The following is a 10,879-nucleotide window of genomic DNA, read 5'->3' on the forward strand; positions in this document are numbered from 1 at the left end:
AGGGAACTTAGTGCCCCAAACAGCCAGGAAGAGAGGGGATCCTACAAATGGCCTGTAGCAAACACCCAACGTAATGCCATTGTAAATCCTCCCCCTCCCTCCTCTGCCAGCACAGGAGAACAGAAGGCTGACATTTATCGGGTGTGCTCTGCACATGTTCTCACCACCCCTCAAGAACAGGATTAACACTTTTTCTTTTGAAGTGTGCAGGGGGAAAGAGCAGTGGAAGTGCTTACCTGCTCCATACCCCCTCGGGGCTAAGGCATTCCTCCAAGGAAGAAAGCAGAAATCCTCTCCTCCTCCCACAGCAAGGCCAGTGGGAAACATAGCATGGTTTAACAAGTAGGGGCAGAATCTGAATAAAGACAGAAAGTAAGAATACAATAAAACCCCCAAAACCACTGTCCGCTCTAAGTAGCAAAGGCCCTTCTGTACCGGTCTCTGCCGGCTGCATTTTCTGCCTTGTTAGTCCAATTAACTGTCATAAATTGCAGTTGTACTGTAGCCAATTTGGGCTATGTAGGTATGGCCTGAAAACACGAAAAGCAAACAGCTAGAGAGGATTCCATGCTATCAGCTCCATCTTCTCAGAGCTTAGCACAAAATATGCACTGGGTATTCTGAAGGCACTTGTAAACCCGAGTGGCTCAGCTGCAGGAGGATCTCCAGACTCTGTGCTCCCCCTGCCTGGCTCAGGCAGCAAGGAGTCTCATCTCCGCAACGAGCTGATCCTCCAAGTTCCTGACATGCATTATCTTTGGAAATTAAAATATCCCAGCTGACTAATTCCCCCCATCAGTGCACAAGCTTTATGAGAAACATCAGATATCATTAAGCCTGTGATGTGGTCTAAAACATAAAAAGAGCCAGTCAGTAAAACTAGCTGGCATCTATCAACACTAATTGTAGCTCCCAAAGAAAGGCACATCCACCCTTGACTTGGTCTTACACGCTGTATCCTTGAGCTACGAGAAGAGCTGCACTATTTGGTAAATCCTGAGGTAGTGATAACAGCAAAGACATACAAACCTAGTTAGGGTTTATGCTTCGTTAATTCTATGTACTGACCACATATATGGTACATCACACACTTAGAAGTAAAAACATGCCTTAATACTTTCAATTTTTCCAAAGTCCATTTAGGAAGCTGGACAAAGAGATCAAACTACTGCTGAAAAAGTGACCTTTGTCTCCCATTTCTACACAGTAGTCAAAGAAACGCGGTTTTCAAGTTTAAAAATCTATTACAGTATCCTCAGAGGTAAAAATACGAAAGTATACATTAGGACTGGATTAATTATTTAGTACTTCATGCAAACCAGACTAGGTTAATATTTTGTAATTTTGAAGCAGTGTTTGCATCTATAAATATTACTCACCTCTCTACAGCCTCCTTCAGTCATGAACTTGATATATTTTTCTTGGTCACATTGCAAAAGAAAAAAGGTCAAGAAAGCAATTACAAGAGTAAAAAAGAATAAAGACAAGTTTAGGAAAAATGAAGACAGGAACAGTACGTAGATGTTTTACTTTAATTGTTCGATACATGGTTTCGCAGAAATGGTGACCTCAAACACTGTTTACCAAGTTTGTAAATACACAAGAGAGCAGTAAAGCATAAAACCGCTTAAAAATAACGGACTACGAACAATATGGACTAAAGCCCAGTCTAAATTAAACATCTCATTTTTAATTCAATACTCTCTCAGAACTGTTCTAAGCTTAGTTTTACTTACAGCAAGAAAGGAAACTTTGGAGGTATTTCTTGTCTGCTGCAGTTAGACACTAGGACCTCACCTCTGATAGTGGTTTAGAAATATAGCAAGTAATTACTTGAAGACAGCGAACTAATCAAGTACATGAATTATATATGCAGGTATGGGCTTTGCATCATCTCTGCACAATCATTTATCTAGAGAAATCTGACTGTGTGTGCATACGAAGAGTCTTACTAAATACCTGCAGAACAGGTAGTCGGTCAAATGCTGGGAAAAAATTATCTTTAAAGGCTGTGACAACATCTAAAAAAAGTCGTGAAGCTCTTCAGCTCCACTATTGATCATGATGTTACCACAAGAAAGAGAAAGATAAGAAACTTCCTTACACATGTGAGACCTAAGTCCAAAAGTAATGGAAACATATAAACCATAATCAATTAACAGGGATCATCTTAAAAAACATTAGTCCTCATCAGTTTCTCTCATCAGCAGAATGGCAGATGCATCTAACATCTTATCGACTACTGAATATTTTTATTTTTGAAGGGGAAGAAGTATACGAATGTATGGTTTCAAAATGAAGGATTTTATATGGGCAAAGCAAGCCTTTGTACCAGAACAAAGACCTGGACTTTGGCTTCCTCACAGTGAAGGTTACTATCTTTAGAACCAGCCTTTTACCATATAGCCAGGGATTCTGTTTACCAAGATATGAGGACTGTAAATTCAGTCTCTCTAAAATAGAACCTGAAGCAGACTATGTACCCACTGTGTCTGCTGGGAGCACAGTAATTCAGACTTTACAGCGGTTGAGAGCTATACACTTGACTTCCCGTACATTGTGTTTGTATATGCAATAAACCACATGCCCTAGATAGACGTCACTGAATTTAGCTCTGCAGAGAAAGAGAACAGAAAGGATGCATGGACGGCTTTGCCTGCCCACATGTATCTCCAGCTGCCACCTACAGTAATGTACAGGCAGAAGAGAAAGTTTGGTAACAGCAGTACAGACATCCAGATCTGCTCAATGAAAAATAGTAACTTCTGAGATAGCAGCGTTAAAGAAAATCAGTGAGAGAGTTGCAAGGATAATGAGCAACTCTTATTTCCTTACAACACAAAGAAATAGGGTTCTGCACTGCTCGCTCTCCCATCCAACCAAAGCATAATTATCAAGTGTTCCTTCCCCCTTCATCAGAAACTTTCCAATCCCTACCCTAGATTTCTGAGAACGAAAGTCTCAGGACGTTTTCTTCGATGATACTAACTCGCTTATCTCTTGTATATCTATTTGTACTCGTTTGTTTTGGAAAGAACTATGGTAGAACATACAATGCAATTATCCTGATGCAAATCCCGCGTGAATATTACTACAGTACAGCTCCATCTCACATGGAAAACAAGGAGCTCTAGTATTATATAACTTCTTGCTCGTCTCATTATTTAAGTCCCTCCACCTCTGCAGAGGACGTCAAACAGTTGTCTGTGTGATAGAAAAGGCCACTTTTCTTGTTTCTCCAGGCTGAGCACTCTGTTGGTATTGAGCTCCCCTTTTCAGCCCTCTGTTCTGTTTCCCATAAACTCTAAGTAGTTCCAATTCCACATCCTCCTGTACATGAGCATTGCTAACTTTCCCTCAAGACAGGAATGTCCAGCTCCCGCAGTGCACTTGGAAGAACACCTGCCTTCCTCTGGTGTGGTCACAACTTAGACTCAGCATACCAAAAATGGTCAATGTCAAGCTTTAGGCACACTTAGTTAGGCTTTTGTTAAGCAACACAGACAACACACTTCATGGGTTTTTGCTGGCTTCAAACTGTTAGCAGAAGCACAGCATGCAGCTTGGAGTGACTCATGCAATACAGAAAGGATAACAATCTACTGGAAGTGTCTCATCCCACTTCAAAGCATTGAATCAAAATTCCAGCTGCACAGAATTTGGATACTGCTGCATCATTTCCAGGGAAGACTTTTTTTTTCCCTCTCCTTTCCCTCCCACAAACACTGTTAGAGGCCAGGTCTCCAAAGCCAACCAATAGATTTCAGCATCCTATCAAGTCAAAAAAATATTCCTGAAACAGCCAAACATTGTCTGGCTTTGATTTTTGTATTTCTGTTTTCCTGTGAAATTACAGGTTTATATAATATTTAAACACAACACAAATCATTGGAAGTTCTTATCCCATTTGGTAACTGACAAAGGAATAATAACACCGGATTAGACTTTCCCACATATTGAAGGAGTCTGAGCACGTAAAGGAGACATACAAAGAACAGACGTCTACGTAAGATACCTCTACCACAAATTTATTAGAAATTTCACACAGACGTTTTGTCACTGGGACAGTTCCTTTATAGAATTTACTGAGGACTGGTTTCCCATTAAGGGTCTGTTACGGCATCTTGGGATTGCCAGCTAGGAAGAAGGCAGGAGCTAGAAAAAGTAACACCAGCAGCACCGTGTGAGCACTGAACCGTGTCTCTGCAGTTGAGTTGAAGCAGGAGATGTATGGCACCAAGTGAAGGAAGAAGAGAAAAAAAAAAAATCACAGCCTAGAAGCACATTAAGCTCCAGAGAGGCAGAATGACTGAGTGCTATGAAGAAAAGCTAACACAGAAGCAGGAATCAAAATATTAAGCTAAGAATCAGAGGACAGTGCTGCCAGAAAGCAATGTGAATATGATTATGCACAGAAACCCATAAATACCTGAAGATTCTTTGAGATCTTATTGGATAGGCACAAATTTTGGGGTTTTTTCAAGTTTGGTTTAAAACCCATCAGGTGCTGGACACAGCTGTGATTTTGACGATATTCAGGATACCTCGGTTCAATCCAGGCCAATGCCGCAGGCTGCTGTAGTCTGATCAGTGCTGGGTACAGACCAGAGCACAGAGAGCAGCCAGGGGAGACCGCTCTGCCTGGGACAATGGGCTGGATGAAGAGGGAGGCAGGCAGGGCAACGCCTGCACCAACAGCAGTGCTGTCCCACCGGAGCTGGCAAAGGCAAGTGAGCAGGTCCAGCAGCAGGGGCCAGGCTCGGGCACAGCGTATGAGGAAGGTCCAAGCAGCTGAAGCAGCAGGTAAGGGTCAGGATCAGATCTGCAGACAGTAACCAGGAGCAGCACAAGCGGCAATCACCAGGGGAGCCCACAGCACTAAGGCAGGTCTGAAGTCAAGCAGAAAGACAAGTCGGTGGGTGAGAGCCCGGGTCTGGATTAAGGGGGTACACAGCCAGGCACAGCTGCAACACAGGCACCTTAAACGTAGCAATGGGACAGGGGAGTAAGGGGAAGGATGCGCTTGGGACTTCAGCAACTTCGGTTTTTTTAAGCCGAAACAACCAGAGACTTCATTCTGGATCATGCATTAACTGCAAGAGGTTCAGGAATCCACAAAACTTCAAGCGTACCATTAAAACAAACTCCTGGGGGCAGGGCAGCAGGAAGGCACAGAACAGACACTGTATTTTCCCTCTCCACTTGTCATCATATTTTCCATGTTTGTTGTGCAACTGTGGCAAGAAAAATGCTTTAATTTAAAGATATGTCATGAAATGATCTCGAAGTGAAAAATACATCTTTCCTAAGTTAAAGCAAAAACCAAAGACTAAGACTCTACACTCGAACTTGGTTCGACTTTTCCTCAGCTGTAAGATTCAATTTTCAAATAACCTCGGGTGCATAACACATTCCTCATCCAGAATGCTCCCTACAGTCGTAAAGGTTGAGAGAAAAGAGTTCGTCACAAGTAAACTCAAATTCACTTGCAGTCATTTTATCTTTCACTTGAACCGTTCTCAATTATTTGCTTCAGTACTTGGCTTTAACCGGCCGAATGTGACACGTCTGGTATCTGAAGTATTAAGTGTTAATTCTGACCAGAAATTGACAACGAAATTCTTAGGGGATCTTTCACAAACAACCGGAATACCCTCAGTTAAGCAACTGCTGAATAGATTTCCCAGCCAGAACCAAATTTCCTGGTTATTTTCGTTGGACGCTTCTATGCTTTTTGCAATAGGAGGAAGATCATTTGTGTTTAATCAATGATTTATTATGAGTCACAAGAAGTGAATCAGGTTTAGAGCAACATGAATCACATACCACAGCATTATCTATTGCTACTTCCTCAGGCTACATTTCTTGCTGCTTATGGAATTCACTGATGCTTTAACTGTTGTTTCTGACTCTCACGTTTCCAATATGCCAAGAAGTTTAGATTCTTCGTTACCTAACATCATGAACTTAAACAACTGCAGCAAATGCCAACAGAACTAACTTCCTCAAACAAACTGCAACTCATCCACGAAACAGCACACTTCAGATCAGCAACTGTCTGACGTAAACCTAAAGAATTTTTAGGAGTCAAAAGGCCAGGTTCAAAGTTCCCTGGACTTGAACCCATGCTGTAAGATACTCACCACCGTGGAAAAGTGCAAACCAAAGTACTACAAAGAGGCTGTATATATTGAAAAGTTACTCAAAGCAACAGCGTAGTGGAACATGACTAGGTCTAACGGCACCCAGAAGACACTCAGGATTGCCGTACTCTAAGGAAAACAACTGGGTATCACAGGGATTAGTATTTGTAAGCATTATTACAACTCAGTCAAATTTACTGCACAGATCTTCTGTTTATTATGCACAAAAAGACTGTTTAAGCCAAATATTTGCCTCAAATATTTCAGGAAATTAAGACACAAGTTCTCATATAAATGTACACACACGTGTGATAAGCCCACACAGTCCTTTCCACGTGCCACGTCCTGAATTGAAGGGTCACTCCCACAGCTCTGAAGAGCAGCAAACCTCCTTCACCCCAAACCATGCTACAGCCAAACACCTCACTTGCAACTTCACACATAGATTGTCATGTAATTACTAAACATCTCCTGATTACCAAAGAAAGTGCCTTTGATCCAACTTTTCCCCTTCTGGGAAAATAAAGAAACAACTAACAATTTCTGTATTTTATATATCTAGTCATTCTTAGACTTTTCCATTACTAGTCTCGTTTGCTTTTACCACCTTATTCCAGATCTCCCTCACTCTCCTTCGCAAGACCAGAGAAATGCTATACAACTTTTTCATACCTCTTCCTTTTTTTTCCCCCCAAGGCAAACTGAGGCAGAGAGAGTGAGGGAAGTTTCTCTAGATTCTTTGACCAAGGTACCAAGTTATGAAGCTGGAGATGATGAGATCTAGCAAGACTACTCCACGGTATAGGTGCATGCTGGAAGTCTGCCGTACCACCATCTGTGTACCAGCTGTTTCGCAAGGGAGAGAGAGTTTCGGTAAGAATAATTTAACTTTCCAGAGATGGGAATTTTTCTGTTTTCAAATGGGAGCATCTAAGTTCCCATACTTGCTACTGCTTGCATGTGTATTCTCATTTAGTTTTAGAAGTAATAAGCAACTTCACACCTCAAGATATGAGTGCTGAACTTCAAAAAGCCTTAACCACCAAACAGAATCCAAATCTTGTCTTCAAGGAGACCAAAGGCAGTCCTGTGGTTTTTGTAAAAGGAATTCTTACAAAGTATGAATTAAGAGTACAGTCAGCTTCAAGCTCTAACAATAACTCCTTGACCCTTTAAGGTGTGCAGGTGGTGGGTGAGCTCTTTAGAGCATAATGAAAATCGAGTGTCTCACAACATTTTAAGGTAACCACTAGCCGTCTTCTACAGAACAGCACTACAGAGGACTACCTCCTGGTCAGCAAAGCCACAGCTGTAAAACCCATCTTTCTGCTGACTTGTGACTACACACAGAAGAACCTCGAGAAGTGAAGTCAGCACATTTGTTATTAGGTTTGTTTGCTTTTAGAAGCTTACTAATCCAGATGTCCTCCTTGTCCCCAGTGTTTTTTCCATGGCACAGGTAATACTGTACAGAGACATACAGACGAGTTCTGGATAATGAATCTCAGGTATCTGGGACAACATAATCCTACTGTCCTTATCGCTCCACTTGTCACCATAGTGTGAAAACGCCCCTAAGACAAGCTCCCTCTATCATCTGTCAGGCAGGCAAGAGGAAATTTTCTTGCTAGTACATAGACAATGCTAAGGAATAGTCTCTACTAGTTCCTGTCCAATGGGACAGGAATATCTCTCACTTCCATTTAATTCTCATGTTTTTTTCCCCTCGTGAAATCAGGCAGGTAAGGCAGTGAGACAGACATAGAAAACTCAGGACATCACTCTCTCTCCTTTTACCAGAGAGCTGGAAATGAGTTTATGTAAGGAAAAAACACAAGGGAAAATCAATACATCATCTGATCCTGGTAACTTTTGACAGCATAAATATTGTTCGAACAGAGGAAACAGTGTTTTGGAGAAAGACTGGGGTGGCTGTAAAGATTCCACCTCTTCCCACACTGCAGCCTCAAGTTAGAAGATGAGGTATGAGAGATCATAAATGCTTTCATCATTCCCAGAGCTATCAGAACAAACCACATTTCTCTTTCTCTCCATGTCCAGGATTAAAGTCATGGTTTGTTTGGCTAGTTACACTCTTCTGATAAAATAAATATCACCCACAAACATGTACAGTTCCTAAAAAACCCGTACATGATGATTCTTCATTACCTGAACCAGCAAATCCCTGCTCTTGTGTTATACAATGGGGATACAGAGATGGAGATCAGGGTAACATTCAAGAGACAAAATGGGGAAAAATAAATGATAGTGGCTGAAGAAGCTTCACTTTTAAATCTCTCTTTTCCCCTAAAAGCAAACCACATTTTGAACAGTAATCTAGGAATCCACAGCCACGTTTAGATCACCTCTTAGTGCCACCACATTTAGATTTCAAGGAAAACACTGAGCACAGAACTCTGAAAAGCTCTGTAGATTAAGTGACTGAGAAATGACCAAAGCACTACTGGAAAAAAATGGAATGGGAAAGATGTGGCACAGGAAAAAGCTCCTAATGTTTTCTTCCACTCTTGGAAAACAATTTTTCTATTGAGGAAAAAAAATCCTAAGCCATGGTGCTGTTTGATTCTTTGTGGCACACCAAATAGTAACCATGATGAGTCAAGTCAAACGTGTCTGGAGACTGTGCAGAAGGTTACTTGAAATACTACCAGCAGAATTACGCACAGGTTTTATTTCCTTAAGACTTACTCTGCTTTTCCATCAACTGTAAAAGCACAATAGCTTAATGATGTCTTAAGAGACTTGACAAGTAACAGTAGTGAAATACCAACTTACGCCAGACAATATTGTCTATTAAGGACAGGGAAATCTGACTTGTTACTACAAAATCTGCTTCCAGCATTTGCTGCTAAGAGATGGTAATCCACACATACGCTTGTGTGCACAACTGCAGAACAAATTTCAAATAAGGATGTTCAAATCAGAAATTTTTATGAGAAATATCTTATAGTTATTTCATGTTTCTTCTTTAAATTGGGATACAGCAATTATCTTGGTACCAGATTACCACTGATAAAATTAGAAGAAATTAATAAAAATATTTGCTTAAAAGCATTTTATTTTTCCTTCTCTGAACTGTAAATATCAGACACTGATAAAGCTGCAGGTGATTGCTTAGTTCTGGTCAGAGCTATAACCCTAGCAATTAATAATGTCTACAGTTAAAAAGAGAAGTAAAATATTAACATTATCTCCAACTACAGCACGAACAAACTGTATAAAATATGGAAAATACTTGCTTATCACGGCAAAACATTTAACTAGACTTCCAAAGAGCCTTCAACATAACGTAGTCTATTAGATCTCATTGACAGAGGGAAGGGGAGATTATCCAGATCGGACAAAAAGGCTCCATGGCTCAACTGTTTTTTGCAACATTTGCAGCTAGCACACAGAAAAGAAACCCACCTCAATTTCACTTGTCATTGTAACTCTGGGAACAACTCAGCATCATCATCACTTCCACTAAGCAAGAGATTTCTTGAACACAAGAGATTGAGAATGCTTCCAGTACCGACTATGAGCTTTACTGCTATTTTTGATCATAAGGGAAAAAAAAAAATGTTAAGTGAAAATCAAACCTCACTGCATACAGATGACCGATTTAAATATCCCTATCAGGTGTTCACCAAAAAAAAAAAAAAGGACTATAACATATAAATGTAACTATTTCCCCTATAGCTGCTTCCCTAAGGATACATTTCTACCTGTATTTTATTTCATGAGAATGCTCAGAGACCTCAGAGAAAATCCGTTTTATAATCCCGCATAGCTCCTATTTCAGAAATGCACAAGCTTTAAGAGAAAGCTGACTCACTAGCAAGGCAAAGAGTGAACCAAGTCCGTGCATCCTTAATGATCTAATTTTGACATTTTTAAACATAAATAACTTTTAGGCTTGTCCTCTACAAAACCTAGTATCTTCGACGTACTTCCACTATTCATAGAACTTTTGTTGCTATTACTCAGACATTTCTGATGAGTTCAGGGGTACATTTTACCTCTTTCTTCTCACCCTCTTAGCCAAAAACACTAGACTACTGCCTCTTCACATGTCTTTCAGCAGCTATTCACTCATAAATCAAAAGACTTTTGAATGTGCAAACATGCATGCTAAATTTGTATCTATATACCAAATTTGTATTTTAAAAAGAATTAATGTAATTTGGTAATTCATCAGCTTCACATTGAGCTTTACACTCATGTGACCCTGATCTAGGAATAGGCAACATACAAGTAATTGCATTTAAAAGTAAGATCGAAAAAAGGTTTTGTAAACATGGTGAAAATGGTCAAAAATGAGCATATGGGTTTTGAGCTGGAAAAACCCCCAAATTCTGTAATATAACTAAGTACGCTAGTTTTGAGTTGTTCTACTTCTGCATTAAACGCTCCTTTTAAAATGCATTTTTCACTCACATATTGGACTAAATGCTAAAATTTGATCTTTACCCCCATCGTCTTTTTTACATTTCACAAATCCAAAAAGTTTACTTGTAAGATAAGTAACTCTGCTTTCCCCCCCCAAATACTATTAAAACTTGTTGTCAAATGCAAAAATAATTTGCTGCTTCAGCAAAACTTTTTCCTCTGGTACATGCCAAAGCATGCAGACAAAAATGGAACGTCTTCAGTAGACTAAGTTGACACCTATTATGGAATAGCAAAATTTTACTGTATCAGAAATCTCCAAGAATGTCAGAGTGCAGCAGGAA

Source organism: Buceros rhinoceros, unplaced genomic scaffold, assembly GCF_000710305.1.
Source record: "Buceros rhinoceros silvestris isolate BGI_N320 unplaced genomic scaffold, ASM71030v1 scaffold15216, whole genome shotgun sequence".
NCBI lineage: Eukaryota > Metazoa > Chordata > Aves > Bucerotiformes > Bucerotidae > Buceros > Buceros rhinoceros.